Source organism: Pantherophis guttatus, chromosome 1 (assembly GCF_059756535.1).
Source record: "Pantherophis guttatus breed Tessera chromosome 1, ASM5975653v1, whole genome shotgun sequence".
In the NCBI taxonomy this organism is placed as follows: domain Eukaryota; kingdom Metazoa; phylum Chordata; class Lepidosauria; order Squamata; family Colubridae; genus Pantherophis; species Pantherophis guttatus.
In genome coordinates, this window is record NC_142063.1 from 133,956,805 (window position 1) to 133,978,552 (window position 21,748).

Consider the following 21,748-nt stretch of genomic DNA (forward strand, 5'->3'; position numbering starts at 1 on the left):
AGGTCAGAGGGGCTTCAGTTCCTGAGATGAAAAAAACCCTGCAGGCAGAAATCTTTGAGAAAAGAGTTTTCAGATGGAAGCCAAGGCCTCTAAATTCAGGACTGAAATCAGTTTGCTTAGAGCCATAGCCCAGTGCTTTTGGATGAAACTCTATGCATTTCCTTTTATGAGGAAAAAAAATCTTTTCACCAAAAGCACACATGTTCCCATCCCTGTGATAATCTGAGGAACTGTGTTTGGAGACTGGAGCAGGTGCTCCATGCATGATTTGAGGACTGTTTCCGACAGGGATGCCTTGATTTCTAAGTATTGATTGTCAATGGGATTAATGTGGCACTCTTGGCCTGGTGTTTTCCATCTTCTCAGTATGGCCTGGCCTTGGAGTTTCCTAGGTGTTTGTGGATTATGGCCTTTGGAGTGCCAGACTCTCTGAAAATCAGTAAGCCCTTAATGAGATTTGTATATACATATATTGATTGTAGGCATTCTTTGGGTGTTTATTCTTTTTTTAAGCTCCCTGGTGTCTTTTGTTATCCCGACTGTATGGAAATAATGTGAAAGGCTCCTTTTGAGAAGGAGCAGAATAATATCTGGTTAATGATTTCCAAAGTAGAAGTGGCTATTCCAGCAAAAGCTCCTTCTTAAAGAAGGGGGCGGAGGAGGGGACAAACGTTAGCAGAGAAAGCAGTAATGGTCAATTTTAGGTTTCACATTAAATGCTTTATTACTGTATTGTAGAAATGTGAACTGTCTGTTTGCTATATATTTCAGCAAAGCCTACGTGTGCAAAATTTTTAGTATTTCTAGTGTGAAATTTTAAGTGCCTTTCCAATATTGCTTCATTTATCTCTGAGTTATTAATGCATACTTGTTGAATAATTTACCTGATGGCCCTCACTGACAAACAAAATGACACTTTAATGGCATTGCTCACACAGGTAAACTGGCTGTTGAACTTAAGAAAAGCAAACATGCCTTTAGTTATGTGATGTGAGGCTTTTATGAGGAACTTTCAAAGCAGAGGAATTCGTTTCCACTCTATCATTTTATTCATTTTATGGGGTATAAAACGCTACAGGTACACTAATGCTGGCAACAGAATCGACTGTCGACATCAATAAACCAAAAATCCTATTAAAGGGATAGCTATCCATACTCCTGTAGGCTGTGAGTGAAGAAAGAGAGATTAAAAGTTCAACACAGGTAATCCTCGACCACAGTTGAGCCCAACATTTATGTTGCTAAATGAGACATTTGTTAAGTTAGTTTTGCCCCATTTTACGACTTTCCTTGTCACAGTTGTGAAGTGAATAAATTGCAATTGTTAAGTTAGTAACCCAGTTGTTAAATGAATCTGGCTTCCCCATTGACTTTGATTGTCAGGTCACAAAAGTTGATCACATGACCCTGGGACACAGCAATTGTCATAAATGTGAACCAGTTGCCAAGCATTTGAATTTTGATCATATGATCATGGTGATGCTGTAACGGCTGTAAGTGTGAAAAACAGTCATAAGTTACTATTTCAGTGCTGTTGTAACTTTGAATGGTCACTGAACGGACTGTTGTAATTCAAGGACTACCTGTCTTGAAATAAACTCACATGATTATGGGTTTTAGCCTCACCTATGGGCATCATTGTGGGGAGGAAAGAGTCCACATCGGTGGTCCCAACTTTGCCATTTTAAGATGTGTGGACTTCAACTCCCAGCAATGCTGACTGGGGTATTCTGGGAATCGAAGTCCAAACCTCTTAAAATGGCTAAGGTTGGGAAACATTGATCTAGATCAGGGGGTCCCTAACCCCTGGTCTGTGGACCAGCAATGATCTGCAGCATGCCATAAACCGGGCCCTGCAAACAAGCGAAGCCCCATCCGTGGGGTGCAGAAAGCACACAAAACCACACCCCTTCTGGTCCATGGAAAAACCTCTCTCCATAGAACTGGTCCTTGGTGCCCAAAAGGTTGGGGCCCACTTATGTAGATGGTCATGATGGCCCAGATGGACTGGTCTGTATCTTTTTTATTTGCACTGTGATGCATGTAAAAAAGACGCAGGGCTTTGATCCATGGTTTTGACAACCGGACTCTCCTGCCCTCATGATAATTGTTAATGCACCATGCACCAAGGAGACCCAGGTTTAACTCCACCTTTTATGGAAGCTTACTGGATATTTTGGGCTGGTCATTCTCTCAGTAGTTATTTAGCAAAAAATAGGAGGGCAATGTATGCTGCCTTGAGCTCCTTTATAAAATCTAGATACCATAGTTCTCAACTTACGACTGTAACTGCGTCTGAAATTATGACTGTAAATGGTTGTGGTTATTAATTGGATCACCGTGTGATAAGATCTGATTTTATGATTTTTAGTGGTGGTTGTTAAGCAAATACATTTTACCCAATGGGCGTTTGTTGCTGGAAATCAGAAGTAAACACTGGAAAATGATTTTAAAAAAGTCAAAAAATTGCGGTCACATGACCGTGAGATACTACAAATGCCTATAATGGTGAACCAGTTGCCACGTGGGTGATGCCCCCTCTCCTCCATAAAATATTGATTCCTGCAGGGTAATTGTCTGCAGGAAAAAGCATTTGCGTGTGAGGATTCTTGTTTAAATCAAAGATGATACTTTTATGTGAATATTAATACATATCTGCTTATAAAGATAATAGTCTTTACAGGCTATGATCTTTGTGCCCATGATTTTCTGTCTAGCCGGCTGGCACCTAGGTGAAACACTGATTTAAAATCCTTTCACAGTAAGAATATCACCATAAAAGGCAACTGCACAATTTATGCATGCACTTGAAAACAGGGACAGGCATACTACTGAGAGAGAAGCAGATTGCCTAACCAAACCACTGCTTTTTATTTTTGAAGAAATGAAAATGTAGCAATAGCAACACGTTTTCTATCAGGGATGCTGGAACCTGGAAGAGTATTTAGGAAACATGAACATTGTTGAGGATGCTTTGCAAAGACATGTCAAGGTGACTTAGATCCCCGTGGTATGCAATAGGTAAAGCATATTTGGAGACTGGGAAATTACTGTGGAGCAGGAGTAGTAATTGACAAGTGTAATGTCAACACTGTAAAGCCTTTTTTATTAGCATGTCACCCTGTGAATATATTCTCTTAGTAATTTTCAGTGAACAGACATTTTTATTAAACATAAGCAATATAGCCACCGTAATAAGAGTTCTGTGTAGTTTGGCAAGATGCTTAATTATCTAATCTCTCTGTCTCTGTCTGTCTCTCTGTCTGTATCTCTCTCTCTCTCTCTCTCTCTCTCTCTCTTTTTCTCTCTCTCTCTCTCTCTCTCTGTATGTATATTCTCCCTCCCTGGATGTCTCAGTGCAAAGATGTCCTATGTCAAGCTTGGCCTCTAAGATGGCATTCAGTTTTAAGAGTCTGTATTTCAAAGGGAAAAGACAAGAAACTGTGTAAAAGGAATAGAGGTAGTCCTCAGTTAGGTAGGGCCTCCCCATCATGGTTGTAAATTGTGATGGTCATATATCAGGTCACTCACATGACTGACCTGATTTTATGACCTTTTTTGAGCAGTCATTAAGCAAATGCAATCATAAGGTAACCACAGTAATTGTTAAATGAATGCCGCAGTCTTTAAGTGAACCAATGGTTTATTAGGGGTCGGTTTTGCCAAAAAGCAGAAGTAAATGTCTGTTTTCAGGAAAATCATCATGAAAGGCAGTCATGTGACTATGGGATGCTGCAGACGTACTGCATAAAAGTGGGCTGGTTGCTGAGCACCCAGTGCAGGGGTGAAATTCTATCCGTTCAGACTGGTTCGGGCGAACCAGTAGTGATGATTGGCATCAGTTCGCTGAACCGGTAGCAATCAACCCTGGTGGCCCCGGCCCCGCCTGCCTGGTCATCTGCTCAACAGGTGCGCCGGGGCCGCCTTGCCCAATGCCTCTGTGTGCTGCACATGGAAGGGGCCACCACTGCTCTCGCCGCCCTCCCTCCCTGGCTGGCTGCAGATGTCCGCCTGCCCACCTGGAGCACCGCTGTGGTACCGCCATTTGCTTTCCTCCTCCTCCCTCTGCGAAACGAAAGTGAACAGCGAAAGTAGACGTATTCATTATAGTTGTCAGCTGCAGACGTCCGCCTGCCCTCCTGAAGCACAACTGTGGCAAACAAAACAACCCCATTGCGCCACACCTCCTCCTATAGCCAAGCATGCCCAGCCGTGTGTGCCCAGCCGATGTTTGGGTGCTTCGGCTTCAAATCGCTCCCTCCCTCTCTCACACACACACAAAAACAGAGGTTGGAGAGCTCTCATGCTCTCTCTCTCTCTCCAAGCACCCCATGCACAGCACATTTGAGGAAAGGGCATGCATGGCTGGGCACGTTTGGCTGCAGGAGGAGGCCCGGGTGGAAGATGGCCTTTTCTGCAACATCCCCCTCCCCTCTTTCGATCGCCCTGCATGGGGGGAGGGGCTCTGCCTTTGCAGAAATGGGGCGGGCAGTTTGTATGGAGGATTGGCGGAGGTGGGATGCGCAACCCTCCGGGATGGAGAGCAGGGCAAGAGAAGGCTATAAGGTTCGCTTGGGCAGTCAAGCCAGATGGCGGAGGGAAACTCAAAGCGTTGGGGGCTTCAGAAGGGCAGAATGTGCTTCAGAATGTGCAGCTCCTGGCTCTAACAGTGAGTATATGAGTGATGTCAAGTTGGCCACGCCCACTGGTCACATAACCACCAAGCCACGCCCACAGAACCGGTAGTGAAAATTTTTAGATTTTACCACGTGATCATAAGGAGGGAGCCGGGTCATTGGAACTTTGGAACAGGTCATAAGTACTGTCAGGGCAGTTTGAAATAACTTTGAATGGTCACTAAGTGACTGGTCATTAATCGAACACTACCCACACTTACTAATACTGTAGAAACAATAAGAGGAAACCAAGGCCTATTAGCAGGATAACAAGGAGTTGCGGGCCAAAGATGATTATTTACTTATATGCAATCTCTAAAATGAATCCAGAGGGAAGGGGAAACCATTTTCCTATTTCTTCCTAGAAAATTATGTGTAGATACCCATGAAATCAGCAGGAGTTAGGCTAGTTAGAACAAAGGAGAAATGTTTTGACAGTGAGAACAATTAACCAGTGTATAAGCTTACCTTTAGAAATGGTGGTTGCTCCATCACTGGAGGTTTTTAAGAAGAGATTGGACAGCCCATTCCTCTGAAATGGTATAAAGTCTCCTTGAGCAGGGGGTTGGACTAGAAGACCTCCAAGGCTCTTTCCAGTTCTGTTATACTCAGAGTGGATTTGATTTAAATCGAGTTGATTTAAATCACAATTTAAAACATGATTTAAATCACTAGTAAAAAGGCTTGATTTAAATCAACTCGATTTAAATCATAATTTTTAAAGAGCAACTGTCATCTCTGCTACTCCTTTGACCCACTGTTGACTCACCGATAGTCCCAGTGTTGCAGAATATACAGCCTCATGCTACATAACTAAGCTCCATTTCATGCTGAATAAACTAAATTATTTATGTATCTTAAATAGAAAACTATCTTACGATAGATTTTTACCCCAAAAGTTTTTTATTAAAATAAATTCAATTAAAAAAAAAATCCGATTTAAATGAAAAAAAATCTGATTTTTTTGATTTTTTTAAAAAAATCATTGATTTTTATCTACCCTGGTTATACTATTACTGTTCCTGAAAGAAGCTTGTCTTTAAAATGAATATTGAACATAGATTAAACACAGGAGATTTTCAGCCTCCAGGCTCGTAATTGGAAGGGCACAGGCAAAAAAGGATGAATGGACAGAACAGGCGAAGAGACATATTCAGGCGCTCCATCTCATAACAGCATCTTGAAGGGAAACCATGAAAGGAGAGGAGGAATTCAAAGGAAGTTGGTGCCTCAGGCAACCTCCTGTATACAATGCCAGCGGGGTCCTGCAGACATAAGTTGGCTATTCGTGTATCATACCAAAAGGAAACAAAGGGCCAAAGACAACTGGTGTTGAAAGTGATTCAGTGGAGGGACTTTGCTCCTTTCAATATTGCTCTCCTTCAGCTAGAGAAGACATTTGCTAAGAGATGGAAGTTGGAGAGGATAGTTGATTTCTGTGCCAAGACCAGTGTTTCTCAACTTTGGCAACATTAAGATGTGCGAACTTCAACTTCCATGCTGGCTGGGGAATTCTGGGAGTTGAAGTCCACACATCTTAACATTGTCAAGGTTAAGAAACAATGGTCTAGACAGGCCTTCTTCTTTGGCACCAGCCTGGTTGAGTAATTGACACTGCCTTGTTCTTTCCATCCTGGCCAAGTTGCAGGAAGAATTTCCTCCACTTCTCTGCTGTCCCATTTAATCTGATTTTGCTTGTCCAGATAAACTCGGCCCAAAGCACTGCTGTTAAATAACCTGTGTAATGTTGTATGGTCTAGCAGCAAAAACTCTCATTCCTTTTTGCTTCTCTCCCCTTGTCATCTCTAGCAGAGCAATAACCTCCATGTCTTTATTCCTCCATCTGTAAGACGGGATGATGCTGTTTTAAGTGCCCTAAATGGTAAGCTAATTGGTGACATGGACTGATTGAAAATGGACATGTCTATGTTTCAAAGTCCCCTGCAGCCCTGGCTTGTTTACTCCCTTTGGGTGGTGTTTACATTTGGGGAGGGGGAAACTGCCTGCCTCTAGCAGAATTTACTGTTTGTTTAGATTGAATTGACGTTGACAAGATACTTTAGACTGAACTGACTGGCAAGATTACTTAGTTAATCTCTCTGGCAAACATGCCTCCATTTGTGCAGCAGGACAAGCTGTCCATTTTATCTCTGAGGATTACACTGCAGGCCAAGGTGGGATGACTTTTCAGGACTTTTTCGGAACTGCCATCAAATCAAGATTAGAAAGATAAAGCGAAGTGGGTTACTACTTGAATTATGTCATCACTTCACCCTGATTGGCAAGTTCCAGAATGTTAGCTTACTTAACCAGATGTGGCAGTGGTTTTCATCTTCACATTTACACTCTTCTAAAGCTTCTTTTGAGTTAAACGTTGGAGAGGCCCACTTCTAAAGCCCCGATCTTTTGTGCCGACTGCAGGGAGAAATAATGTATTGTAATTGATTTGATGTTGAGGCATATTATGCAGTACTATAACAATGACTACTCTTAAGAAAAATCTAGAGTGTGAAATTAGAAAATCAGAACAAGGATCACCTAATGCAGAATAGAAGACCCATGCATTTAGTTGTTGAATATTATTCTCCTACGGCGGGCACGGCAGTCAGGATAGGATGGGCGGAGACACGGGTGCGAGTTGTTAGGACCGAGTCTGCTGTCAAAGTCGAAGACCCGCCTCCTGCTTGCGCCGGCAGTTTTTTCGACTCGGTCGAGTAGGACGGTGGTGTCTAGAGACTTGGCAAGAATATTTTCCTTTTAGGACGGCTGGATTGCTTCTCTTTCAAATTAAACCTTCCTGTTACCATCTAAGGAAAGCCGGTCGGTCGTAAGGACTACTATCGGCTGGCCGACTCCGCCGGTGGCTTCGGTCAATTAATTCCGGCATTCGCTGCGACTCGGGCTTTGCCCTGCAGCAAGGCAGCGACCCACTTAGGTCTGTTATCGCCGCGATCGCACAATCCCCTTTCGGGATAGCGATCTTTATTGGGAAGCTGCGTTCAGGATCGGAGGAACCGGGGGACGGCGGGGACAACTTCACTAACGCTGTAAGTGCCCCGTTGAACTTTGCAGAGACGAATTTATTGCGGCGGCCATTTCTCCTCCCGGTTTTAACATGGCGGACGCCATTTTGAAGTCATCTTCCCGTGCTCATAAGAGCAGGGGAAAAAGAACCCAGGAGCCTGATCCGGGAGAGGGGCCTTCAGGCAGTCAAAACATTAAAAGGCCCAGACATCAAACCTCCTCCAGAGCGGTAGAAAAGCCTCCTCCTTCATCATCTAAACGCTCCAAGGATGAAGAGAGGCGGCATAAAGCAATCGAGCGGGCCTTTCAAAAGGCCTCTTCTCGTCAGGCCCCCGATCCTAGACCTCTTATGAGCCCTATGGTTCCAACTTCTTCAGGAACTGCCCAGGGAGGGGCTCAACAGAACCCAAGTTTGCCTCCCTTGTCTCCGGATAGATCCATCCAGGAGGATTCAACGGCCCTCACTGAGGCAGCCTCAGTTTTCCCAACCAGTCAAGATAGGGCTCCTACTCAGCCAGTACCAGAACAGCCCCTTCGGGGCCAGGCATCTCAGGCTGACCATCTGGGGGGGTCTGTTACAACTCAGGCTCCTAATTCTGACCAAGTTCTGTCTCCAGCCTTAGCGGCGCTAATTGCTACTTCTATCAAACAAGGCATAGCCCAAGGGCTCCAGGAGAGAGCTTCCTCACGATTATCAGAATATCTAGAGGACCAGGCCGATTCTCTTAGGTCTCTACCCCTGGAAGGGTCTTCCCACAGGCAAGAAGGACAAAGGTCCCCTTCTCAGGGCAGCCAGGACTCTATTTCCCTAGGGGAGGAAGCTATTATTGATCAGGAGCTGTCTGAGGACGAGGGCCTTGAGCCTGATCAACCCTCGTTTGTAGGCCTCTTTCGTCCTCAAATGTTTTGATCGTTATTATATAAGGCTCAGGTGACCACTGGTTTGGGCATTCCAGCTGCTAAGGCTGAAGGGTCTTCCTCCTCATCGAATACCACGGCTAAGCTATTCGAAGAACCCGCTGTGGCGGCAGAGATTATCCCTGCTCCCAAATTGTTTGCCGACGTCTTACAGAGACAGTGGAAATATCCTAGTTCAGGCCCCTCACCAAATTCTCTAGATAAAAGATTATATAATTTGGCTTCAGAATATGCAAACCTCTTACAGATACCTACTGTGGATGCCCCGGTGTTAGCCTTAACTTCTTCTTCTCCAGTATCTGGTCCTCCTGAAGAGGCTCTTCGCCCGGAGGATAGGAAATCGGAACGTTCTCTGATTAAGGGTCACCAGGCTTCGGCCTGGTCGGTGCAGGCGGCTTCAGCGGCATCATTTTTTAATAGAGCGTCTATTCTCTGGTTAAAACAACTCCAGAGCCGTATTCCGTCTTCAGACGCTCGAACCCACCAGGACATTAATAAGATTGTCGCAGCGGTTGAGTTCTCAGCGGACGCCACTCTAAACGCTGCACGCTTCTCAGCCAAGGCCATCGGCTCAACAGTGACCTCTAGGCGCTTGTTGTGGTTGAAGCACTGGCAGGCCGACAGTCGAAATAAATGGCGCCTCGCATCGTCATCTTATGCTGGGGATAAGCTGTTTGGACCAGCCTTGGATCCCTTGCTGATCGAGACACGAGACCATCGCAAAGTCCTGCCATCACTTTCTCGTCGTTCGGATTTTAGACAGGTACAGTCCTTTCGTCCTGCCTCCTTTCGTTCCTCAGACAGCAGCGCTTACCATCAGCGGTATCAGCGCCCCTATCCCCCCAGGGGACCCTCCTTTCAAGATAACCAGGGAAGACAGGGATCCCGTTATCCCCCTAGAAGATTTCCGCGGGGAGGGCGGGGTCGTCCCTTCCGGAGGGCGCGTTAATTCAACCAGAGCCTACGCTCTCGGGGGACGTTTGTCTATCTTCGCATCTATTTGGGATACCACAACCCTGGATAACTGGGTCAAAAATGTGGTGAGATTTGGACTGTCCCTCGAATTTAGGTCTTCCCCTCCCCAATTATATTTACGTTGTCCGGTTTCCCTGGATAGGGCTAAGAGGGCCCGAGTGGGAAATGCCATCAGACACCTATTGGCCTCTAGGGCCATCCAACCAGTCCCTAGATCAGAATTTGGGAAGGGGTTTTACTCCCGCCTTTTCCTAGTCCAAAAACCATCGGGGGATTGGCGCCCCATTCTGGATCTTAAAGCCTTGAACCGGCACTTAATTTATCGCCGGTTCAAGATGCATTCTCTGCAGACAATTCTGATGGCCATTAGGGAAGGAGACCTTTTATCTTCTATTGATTTGACGGAGGCCTACCTCCACGTTCCCATTCTTCCCGAATACAGGCAATTCCTTCGTTTTTCTTATCAGGGGAATCATTACCAATACCGGGCCCTACCCTTTGGTTTGTCATCGGCCCCTAGGGTTTTTACTAAGGTTATGGCGGCCCTTATGGCCTACATTAGCAACCTCCCTATTAGAGTTTTATTTTACCTGGATGACATTTTGATTTTATCCCGTTCCCCGGATCAGGCCCTTAAAGATTTAGGGGACACCCTTAGAATTTTGCAGGAGCATGGCTTTTCAGTTAATTGGAAAAAAAGCCATTTATCTCCCTCCACCCGGATCCAACATCTGGGAGCGGTGATTGATACGGTCACTTCGGAAGTTTTTTTGTCCCCTGAGCGTATTTCAAGTTTAATGTCTTTGGTAAACCGAGTTCTTCGCCAGCGTTCAACTTCTATCCTCACTTTGTCTTGCCTCCTGGGCAAAATGGTATCGACTTTTGGAATCGTCCCGTGGTCCCGCCTACACAGCAGGGACCTTCAGTGGTTCCTACTACCATATCAACGGTCACGCAGGGACTCATCTGCTCGTCGAGTAATTCTCCCTACTCGAGTACTTCGCTCCCTGTCCTGGTGGACCTCAACAGCAATGAACAAGGGCAGCCGGTTTCGCGAGCCGCATCGATTAATCTTGACAACAGACGCCTGTCTGTCGGGGTGGGGCGCTCACCTGGGGTCCCACCTGACGCAAGGTCAATGGTCTCCACGAGAGCAGACCATGAACATCAACGTCTTAGAGTTGCGGGCCGTGTTTCTGGCTCTTCAGGAATTTCGTCATCTGGTCCGGGGCCAGGATGTCCTGGTCCTAACGGACAATGTATCAGCAAAGGCCCACATCAACAAGCTAGGGGGTACCCGGTCTCGGGCTCTTATGAGAGAGGCTTACAGGCTGGGGATCTGGGCGGAACACAACTTGAGTTCGATCAAAGCGGCACATATATCTGGCGCAGAAAATCGTACAGCGGATTCTCTCAGCAGAGCTCCGGTCGATCCAGCAGAATGGAGCCTCCACCCGGAGCTTTTCTGGGAGGTGACGAGTCGGTTCGGTCTTCCGGCAGTGGACCTCTTTGCCTCCAGCTCAAATCACCAGCTACCCCGGTTCTTTACTCGATTCCCGTCTCCGGGAGCGGAGGCAGTAGACGCTCTTCGCTGCGAATGGCCTCCCGACACCCTCCTATACGCCTTCCCTCCAATCCCCCTGATTCCACAAGTCGTCAGGCAGCTTCTTCAGGAACGAGCGGAAGTGATCTTGGTGGCTCCGTTCTGGAATCGTCGTCCGTGGTTCGCGGACTTGAGGGCCCTTTCCACAGATCAACCGTGGCAAATACAGGCCGACCGGATAGAACTTCTGCAGGGCCGTCTGAAACATCCGGACCCCCAATTCCTCCGCCTAGCCGCATGGCGGTTGAGCGGCTCCGTTTGACGGAAATCCCTCTCTCTGCCGACATCATATCGGTCATACAGGCTTTTCGGCGGGGATCTACTACTAGAATATATGAGGCGACCTGGCGGGCCTTTTCGCTCTGGTGTCAGAAGCGCCATCTGTTAGCCTCATCTGCTTCGGTTAAACAGGTTCTAGAGTTCCTCCAGCAGGGCTTCGTTGCAGGGCTGTCTCCCAATACACTCAGACGCCAGGTGGCAGCTTTAGCCTCTGTCCTGTCATGTGGCTCCCGACATTCTATTTCTAAGCATCCCCTTATTCGACAGTACCTGCGGGGGGCTACCAATCTCAGACCTCCTAGGATACATCGCTTTCCATCGTGGGATCTGCCTAAGGTCCTGTCAGCTCTTACCAGACCACCATTCGAGCCCTTGAGAACGGTCTCTCTTCGGTTTCTGTCATTAAAGGTAGCCTTCCTAGTGGCGGTGACTTCTGCTCGCCGCATCTCAGAGATGGCGGCACTGTCGATTCGCAAGGAACTTTGTATCATACACCCAGACAGGGTGGTGCTTCGCTTGGACCCTTCATTTATCCCGAAGGTTAATACCGTATTTCATAGGGCCCAGGAATTAATCCTTCCGGATTTCTGCCCACGACCTATCCATCGTCGAGAAAAACTTTGGCACAAGTTGGACGTCCGGAGGGCCATACGTATTTACATAGACCGTACAGCAGTCTTTCGGCGTTCGGATGCCTTCTTCGTTTCCTTCCTCCCGGCGTCTCTGGGTGGCAAAGTTACGGCTCCCACTCTAGGCAGATGGATCAGAGCATGTATTGCTCAAGCGTACGAGGCTCAATCCCTCCCAGTTCCATGAGGGATTACGGCGCATTCCACCAGGAGCGCCTCCACTTCAGCCGCCTGGTCGACGCGAGCATCGGTGGAAGAGATCTGTCGAGCTGCTTCATGGGCTTCCCCCACATCTTTCATCAGACATTATCGCCTGGATGCTTACGCCTCGGCGGATGCGACATTCGGCAGGAGAGTTCTTCAGGGAGTTCATCAGGTCGCGTAAATCCGGGGCCGGCCATCTCCCTCCCGTCAGGACTCAGGACTTTGGTATGTCCCATCCTGACTGCCGTGCCCGCCGTAGGAGAATGGGCGTTGGTTCTTACCTGATACGCCTCTTCTCTGGCGGGCGGGCACGGCAGTCAGCCCCACCCTTTTGGGGCCGTCCCCGTGGGTTGATCCCTTTATCTGGGGGGGGGTTCTACTTTCATTATGTTCCTTATGTTTTTCTCTCTAGACACTCTGGTCTGCTATTCTATCCTCGTCTCAAAAACTGCCGGCGCAAGCAGGAGGCGGGTCTTCGACTTTGACAGCATACTCGGTCCTAACAACTCGCACCCGTGTCTCCGCCCATCCTATCCTGACTGCCGTGCCCGCCCGCCAGAGAAGAGGCGTATCAGGTAAGAACCAACGCCCATTTCCTTTCAGTTCACCCAATATGCCTAATCATGAGAGGTAATTGAATGGTTTTCCAAATATATCGATGGATGCTAACCACTAATGTTTTCCACTAATGGTGGTGAGAATGGCTGATGGTCGGATTCCAAAAGATGATCTGTATGGAGAATTAGCGCAGGGAAAGCACCTCAGAGGGAGACCACAGCTGTGATATAAGGATATCTACAAGAGGGACCTAAAGGCCCTGAGAATGGACATTAACAGCTGGGAAACCTTGACCTCCGATCATTCAGCTTGGAGGCTAAAGACGCAGCATGGCCTTCTCCAATTCGAAGAGACACTTGTTCGGCAGGCTGAGGCAAAGAGGCAGTCCCGGAACCAGCAAAATCTGGGGGCTGGGCAGGGGACAGAATGTATCTGCCCTCAGTGTGGAAGGGATTGCCACTCTCGAATTGGCCTTTTTAGTCACACTAGATGCTGTTTTAGGACCTCTTTCCAGAGCACGATACCAAAGTCTTTTGAGATTGAAGAATGCCAATGGAATGCCAATGGAAGTTTCACGAAGTCTGCTACCTGGTCAGAGAAACTATGACATGTCTTAAATAGTAAATACCATCCAGCATCTGCAACTTCTTTTTAGTTTCATGATATTTCTCCATGGATTTATCAAATGTCCATCACTACAATTTGGGATTGCAAATACTACTGATACATGATGTGAAAATGTACTGGATCTACAGCAAATATCCTCTGTTGATCCCAGACATCTACTTCTGTGAGGAAGAGAATTGTCTTTTTTTTTTAATTTACCGTGAAAAGCCTACTATATTTTCTTTCTCAAGAAAGGTTTCATCCCTTTGATTATGGATGAACTTTTTCAATTATTTCTAAGATGGGATGTACAAAACAATCAAAATTATTTCACATGTGGCCACATCACATATATAAAAACACCATGATTCTTGTGTCATTTGATTTTCATTATATACATAAGCATCCTTAACATAGAATAAACTATTGAGATGAAATACCAGAGTGTTTTAATCTGGTATAAACATCATCAATATAACATGTTCTATTTAAACTAGATGTCCCATAATGCAATGTTCCACTCCCCCCTCCCACCTGATATAAAAGGTATTCACCTTCTCTTTTCCCTCACTCTCGTCTGTGTTTCAGTGATGTAATGTACTGAGATAGAATATTTAAGGATTGACTTATTAGTTTAGTTATAAAATAAAACATATATACTGATTCTAATCATATGGAGTTGTTTGGCTTGATCATTTTTAATATAACATAAACATTTTTCAGTGGCCTTACAATTTATCCATATCCCATTAGTTACGTTTTGTGAGCACCAGCTAATAAACTTCCTGTTGTTTTCTACTTTCAAGCAGATAGCCAAAGTTGATCCAAATCTTGTTAGTATCACACATCCTGGGTGTCCTTTCTGGGTTGCTGTTACGCAGACCCAACATAAATTGTTGCCTGTTACTTAGACTAGATGGCGAAAGTGATTTTAAACATTGTTTATGATTTGAGGAACTTCAATCTGCATGTTATCTGAGGTTTCTTTTTTTTTTCCTGGTGGTTTGCTTAGAACTTTTTCAACAAGGTGTGAAAAACAGTACAGAAGGTCATGCTAAAAATATAAAGTACAATTTGTGTTCAGGACAGTGTGTTCTATGATGCTGTGGTATCCAATTCAAAACAGGAAGAGAGAGGGTACAGCTAAAGACCCTGAGGATAAGTCTACTACCTGCTTGGTTTGTTTTAGAAATATCCTGTGCTGCTGCTTAGTACCAGAAGAACTTTTATTCGTTCCTCTGAGTTCCGGTGTATAAAACCTGGCATCGTTCCCAGCAAAACCGCAGGGGTGAAGGCCTTATGTAATCATTCATTATGGGTGTCAATTTTTTAAAAAATTTATTTGTGGTCAGAGTAAACGAATAGAGACAATTTTGCTTAGATAATTATTAAAACCATCAAAAGAATATCCCCAGAGAAAAATTAATTTTAGAATGGCTTGGAACTGAAATTAAGCCAAGAAACTTCATTTGAAATATAGTACTGCTACTGTATGTTGTGCTTAATAATTCAGTATATACATGGATATTTGAAAACATGCAAGTTTTGGCAGCTTAGGGACTTCTGGGAAACCTTTATCTCCTTTGTTCTAAGAAGTGGATATCATAAGCAGCAGGGAGTCAGAGTAAAATCAGAATCAGTTTGACTGTAATGAAAGCAACCTGTGATTTGCTAAAAACTGATAAAATGTCCCCAAAGATAAAATGACGATGTGAATATTGTATTAGCTTTCTTTAATAAAGACTGCTTTACTTGCTAGATTTATAAACTTACTTTTTTTCTGCTCAATCCCACCTGGTGGTCTAAAGAGCATTTTAGAGCATGGTTGTCAACGTGTGATCCGTTGAGGGTTTGCGAAGGCTTGAAGAAATGTTATATTTTAAATCTTGGGTTAAGTCTTGGTGGTCTGTGGCCATGGTCTGTGGCCACAGAAGTATTTAAAGAGGAGTGCGGGGGTTCTGTGGTGAAGAAAATATTGAGAACCATTGTTGTAGAGAATTTAATCCAATTCAGGTACTGGCAAACTCAGAGATAGGTTGATGGAAGAAAAGCTCCACATTCATCTCTCTTTCAATGGCATATCTGTCCTGGTGCACCTTCTGAGGAAGAATGGGAGAAAGTGGTTGTGGATTCCAGTTACACCAAAGGGATCAAGTAGTTGTCTCATAGTCTCACTTCTAAGTATCAATCCCTTTTATTACTCAGCAGCATAAGGGGAAAGAAGACAAAGAAAAACACGCCCCTTCAATATGAGGGAAAGACAACAGTGGTCATGGTAGAAGGCTATGTTGAGTAACAAGAAAGAAAAATGTTTGTTTACTGCATAACATTTCTTCAAGGACTCTGAACCTCTTTTTGTTGTGGTTCCAGGATCATTTGGAATTGTGCTATGGGACAATTGACTTTGGTTGATTCTGAAAAACATTAGGACATGGTTAGCATTTTTGAAGACCCCAAGATTTACAAGTCAAAAAACATCCTGGAAAAAGTCTGTGGAAGATGATTTTCATATTATTTCTAATAAAGGACCATGGACTTGTCCATGTGATCCCCAAAAGTCATGCTTGAACTCGAGGAACGCTTCTCCTCCCCACGTATATTAAGATCAAGATTTTTTTATTTTCTTTCTAATGGCATTCCAGGATCTCTTTCTGGGATCCTTTCATTGATAATAAGGGAGTTTGCAGTTGGCTGTTTAAGTAAGTATCGTTTGAACATTTAGCAATCTGGGAACAAGGGACTAGTACATTCTGTTTGGAAAAGTTGGTTCTAGAAATAACAAGGGGCCCAAGCATTGGTGAAATCCAAATTTTTTTACTAAAAAAATTCGGTGGGTTCTGTGGGCATGGCTTGGTGGGCGTGGGGTGGCTTGGTGGGCGTGGCAGGGGAAGGATACTGCAAAATCCCCATTCCCACCCAACTCGGGTCAGTGAGAGGTGGTATTTGTCGGTTCTCGGAACTACCCAAAATTTCCGCTACATGTTCTCCAGAACCTGTCAGAACCTGCTGGATTTCACCCCTGGGTCCAAGGACTGTTTTTTGGCAAAATGAGAAGCAAACAGCCTGAAACAGACTACCCTACTACCATAATAAGGGACAGGTAGAAACCATTCCTCCCACTCAGAAGATACACGTGGGGGAAAAATACTAAAAAAATTGAGCCTGTATTTGTACATGAGGCTTGCATTTGCAGTTGCTGAAATTCATTCCACATGACTTCACTGATTCCTGCAATAAAGTCATCAGTGCTCTATATCCTTGAGTTCCTGCCTGTGCCGTTTCTGTTCTGGTGTTTGCTGAGAGTAGCCTAAGAGCCATAATTCTGCATTCAGATACCTTTTCCCAACTAATGCAGTGCCCACAAAGCAGGTGTCACACTGCTGAAATGAATGTCGTCATCATTGCGTTAGCATGCCCAAAATGATCAGTGCATTTTAGGGAGCCGCTACTGGAACTACATCTCTGTCACATCTATATCATAATGTCATGCCCCCCCCCCACTTCTTTGGGGTCCTCACTGTCATCAGTTTCACTGACACTGATGGGAGAAAAATCATAACTGCGAAAAGGTTTCCCTCCCCTGTTTTTAAAGCATTTGTGATATGTATACTGCCCCTAATTGAAAGAATTTAGAGCTGCAGGCCTACAGTTAGATTAGGCTGAGAAATTAGCTTCTTTTTCACATTTATTTGTGAAAATATACGGATATATGCATGCATATACTGTACGTATGATGGGGTTGTAGTGCAAGGCCCCAATGCTACTCATCTTCCTTGGTTTCATTCTCTGATGTCCACTTACGGGACATGAATGTCTAATTAAAAGAACCATCTCTGTCTTGATTTCTTCTAAAGTGCCCTGGCCCGATCTCTTCCCTTTTTTCAAAAAAGAGAGAAAATATTGCCAATGTTTCCCCACATTTCTGTGCTTGCCAAAGAACCAAACTTCTATTACTTTCAAACTTCTAATAATTATGTACTAGAAATTCTGAGTTTCCTAACCAAAGCAGCATCCTGCTATAATGAGCACCCAGGAGCTGTAAGGTCAGTTGGCCTCTTCAGACCTAAAGCCTTGCAAATTGTTCCCATAGCTAATGTGGAAAATTTGCCGACATTAAATTATTTATCTATTTAGACCAGAATAGGCAACTTGGGGTAGCAGCTGGCTCTCAGATTTACGTTGCTGATGACCTAATTTCATACTGGTAGGGAAGAGATAAATATTAAGGAAAAGGAACCTGAAAGATATATGCTGAAGCAGGTGGAAGAGTAGAAAAAATTTAGAAAAGAGAGAAAGGGTTGAGAAAATGAAGTAAAGGAAAAGTCCCAGTCATTTGGTTATGGCCACTGTCAATGGGGACCCCCTATTGTATCGCATCTGAAACATGACCTCACACCTCTTTTGATGTAGTTCTGTTTTGCCTTATTATAATAGGTGTTGGCTGAAGCAGAAGTATTCTGCATTTATTTGATTTGTATCCAATCTTTCATTCATGAGTTCAAGGTTCCTTCTTTCTATTTGTCTCCACCTCAACCACCACCCTTTGACATAGATTTGATTGACAGACACCACTTGACTCAAAGTTATCCACGGAGCTTCAATGGCTGAGACTGAACCTGGATCTCCAGCTTCTGGTCCAAAACCTGAGCCACCTCATGTGTTTAGACCGTAAGTTTTCATAAGTTACACCAATCCCCTCAATATTGAATAAAGATACATTCTTATGCACTGAGATTCCAGTGCCCAATATGTTCTTTACAATGACATAATGAATAAAAGATCAATTTTTATTGAGCATTTCTAAATGCTAGAAGCACAAGTAAGATTTCTATCAGTGGTGAAATCCAATTTTTTTTTACTACTGTGGGCGTGGCTTGGTAGGCGTGGCAGGGGAAGGATACTGCAAAATCCCCATTCTCTCCCCACTCCTGAGGGAAGGATATTGCAAAATCTCCATTCCCACCCCACTCGAGCCAGACAGAGGTGGTATTTGCTGGTTGTCCGAACTACTCAAAATTTCCACTACCGGTTCTCCAGAACCTGTCAGAACCTGCTGGATAGAACCCTGGTTTCTATGGTAGCTCCTATGACCTTTTTGCCCTCTCAAAAAGGTGCAAAACAAGCCTAGCCAATTCAAAGCAATCATAACCATCAGGAAAAATAAATGCATACTTGGATATTCTTTATTAGGGCCAACTAAATGACACGCATACACACAAAATAAGCAAGCTTCAGATTCTCCAGAAGCTGTCATCGGGCAAAAAGCATGGGAAACAAAGGAAGATAAGAGGGAATTTTAAAAAATTAGAGCATTTGTTAAATTCAGCTATCAGTTTTGCATTTCAGAGGCAGTCACAAAATGAAAGTGGAATACCTTTGTTAGCAGCAATATAATGTGCCAGTTTTTATCTAGCATTCAGGTACAAAGAAAATAGTGGCTAAGTTCTATAAGAAGCCTATGAGAGCCTATATTAGGCAAAGCAAGACAAACAACAGATGAAAAAGCAAAGAGAAGAAAAGCAATAAGAACAATTACACAGAGGGTTTCAAGGAAGCAAAGGAAGATGTGTGATTGTAGCATATAAATTCCATTCAACATCACCCCCTTTTAATGATGTCCATGTTTAAGTTCTTGGGTATGTAAGAATATTTATACTGGCTATCCAGATGACCTCTCCTTGTCTTCAAAACATGAAATATGAAAATGTTTCAATAAAATAAGGCTACTAGATACCTGAGCTGGACTAGAAAGAACCTCCAGATATATAGCCATTCTCCAACATTGTATCTCTTTTACCAACCAACATTTTGATTCCTCCAAATCAAGGGGAAGCTTGAAAAAGAGTCAACTACATGGTTTCCCAAGTGACATTTTTTAGCAAAAAGAATATTAGCAAACTAGTTCAACTGGGGCAAACAATGTCCTGAGATCTAAGTCTCTTTGTTAGTCTTTGCAACTCATCATTATGAATAGCAAAAGAGATATTGTCTATTCTATAGAGCTGTGGTGGCACATGGTCAGAGTGCAGTATTGTAGGATAATTCTGCCGACTTTCCAGCAGTTCAATCCTGACTGGTTCAAAGTTGACCCATCCTTCCATCCTTCCTAGGTTATTAAAATGCAAATCCAGATTGTTGGGGGCAATATGCTGATTCTGTAAATAGCTCAGAGAGTGTGGTAAAGAACTATGAAGTGGAATATAAGTCTAAGTGCTATTGTTGCTACCTGATTTGATTTTATTATTATCTCCTATGTATTATGGACTCTGATCTTTCCAATCCATATTTCCTACCTAAACCAATCAACTAGTTAGAGAATATATATTTAGGCTGATAATGGTCCCTTCAACAGCCATCCTTGGGAAAACCTCAAAAGATGTCCTACTTTCTTCATTCTTGGACTCCATTCCTTCTGGCTCAATAGTAGTAACTGTGAGAGGGATGTTGGAGTCCTAATGGACAACCATTTAAATATGAGCCAGCAGTGTGCAGCAGCTGCCAAAAAAGCCAACACAGTTCTGGGCTGCATAAACAGAGGGATAGAATCAAGATCACGTGAAGTGTTAATACCACTTTATAATGCCTTGGTAAGGCCACACTTGGAATATTGCATTCAGTTTTGGTCGCCACAATGTAAAAAAGATATGGAGACTCTAGAAAGAGTGCAGAGAAGAGCAACAAAGATGATTAGGGGACTGGAGGCTAAAACACATGAAGAATGGTTGCAGGAACTGGGTATGTCTAGTTTAATGAAAAGAAGGACTAGGGGAGACATGATAGCAGTGTTCCAGTATCTCAGGGGTTGCCACAAAGAAGAAGGAGTCAGTCTATTCTCCAAAGCACCTGAGGGCAGGAGAAGAAGCAATGGGTGGAAACTAATCAAGGAGAGAAGCAACTTAGAACTAAGGAGAAATTTCCTAACTGTTAGAACAGTTAATAAGTGGAACAACTTGCCTGCAGAAGTTGTAAATGCTCCAACACTGGAAGTTTTTAAGAAGATGTTGGATAACCATTTGTCTGAAGTGGTATAGGGTTTCCTGCCTGGACTGTGGGTTGGACTAGAAGACCTCCAAGGTCCCTTCCAACTCTGTTATTCTATTTCTATTTCTCCAGAAACTCAAGGGAAAATAGTGCATTGACCTAGAAAGAAAACTAATTTTATCCAGATAATTTGTCTTCATGAAATGATCATTTTCGATTCTCCAAAAATATGGTGAAAATTCAAGTGGGCTTTGTTTCTGTCTAATTTTATTTTATGTCTTATGAGTAGTTATGAGAATAATATTGTGTGATGCAATTTCATGAGGCTTGAGACATGTTTGGTGTTAGTGAATGTTGCATTTGGGAAGTTTCTGCAGATCCAGATGAGGTAAGACACATCTTTAAAGAGAAATGCCAAGAGCTGAAAACAACTGTGGGTCAAACCCCTTGAAGAAGTACTTGGAATTTGCTTGAAATGTTGGTAAGTCAGGAACCTCACAAGCCACCTACTGCTTCTTAGGAATTGAAAGAATTCCTGCAGAGTTGTGTTGAGTAAACCAATGAGCAAAGGAACCAGCTGAGTTTCTTTCTAGGCAAATCTCAGGAAAAAAAACAACCACAAGTGTATGTCTGGCACCCTTCCAACAAGTAGTACAAATGAGAATCAAAATAAACACCGGAATAAAAGAAGATAATGTGCCTTGTGTTTATTTTTTCTCTGGGTTGTAATCTTTGTGATCATGCAAGATTGGAAGTCTTTTCTAACTGACAGGAAGATTGGAAATCTCCAATTGACAGGTCCGTGTATTTCAGTTTCTCAGAAGTTTGCTTCCCTAAAAAGGAGATGTAGAGGGCATAGGGCAGTGTTGGCGAACCTTTTTGGCACCGAGTGCCAAAATGGGGGCGCACATGCATGAGCGTGTGTGTGCCAGAAACCGGAAGAGCAGCCACCTGATGCGCGCATGATCTTCCGGTTTCCAGCATGTGCATGTGCACTGGTCACCTGGTCTTCCGGTTTCTGGCATGCGTGCGCAAAGATCAGCTGGCTGGTGCGCATGCACGCACTGGAAACCAGAAGAACAGCCGCCCAGTGCACATGCTGGGGAAATGATCTTCCGGTTTCCGGCATGAGCATGCGCACCGGCCAGTTGGTCTTCCGGTTTCTGGCATGCATGCACATGTGAAGACCAATTGGTCGGTGCGCATGCGCATGCTGGAAACCAGAAGATCGTTTTCCCGGCATGCGCATGCACACCGGGCGGCTGCTCTTCTGGTTTCCGGTGCTCCTGCGTGCG

The 21,748-nt window shown here is 44.2% G+C and overlaps 1 long non-coding RNA gene across 1 annotated transcript in view; it reads left to right on the forward strand.

Annotated features, from left to right (window-relative positions):
* The window catches only part of LOC132710634 (uncharacterized), a 50,881-nt gene that overhangs the window by 1,654 nt on the left and 27,479 nt on the right, over positions 1-21,748 (forward strand). The gene's annotated exons all lie outside the window — the stretch shown is intronic.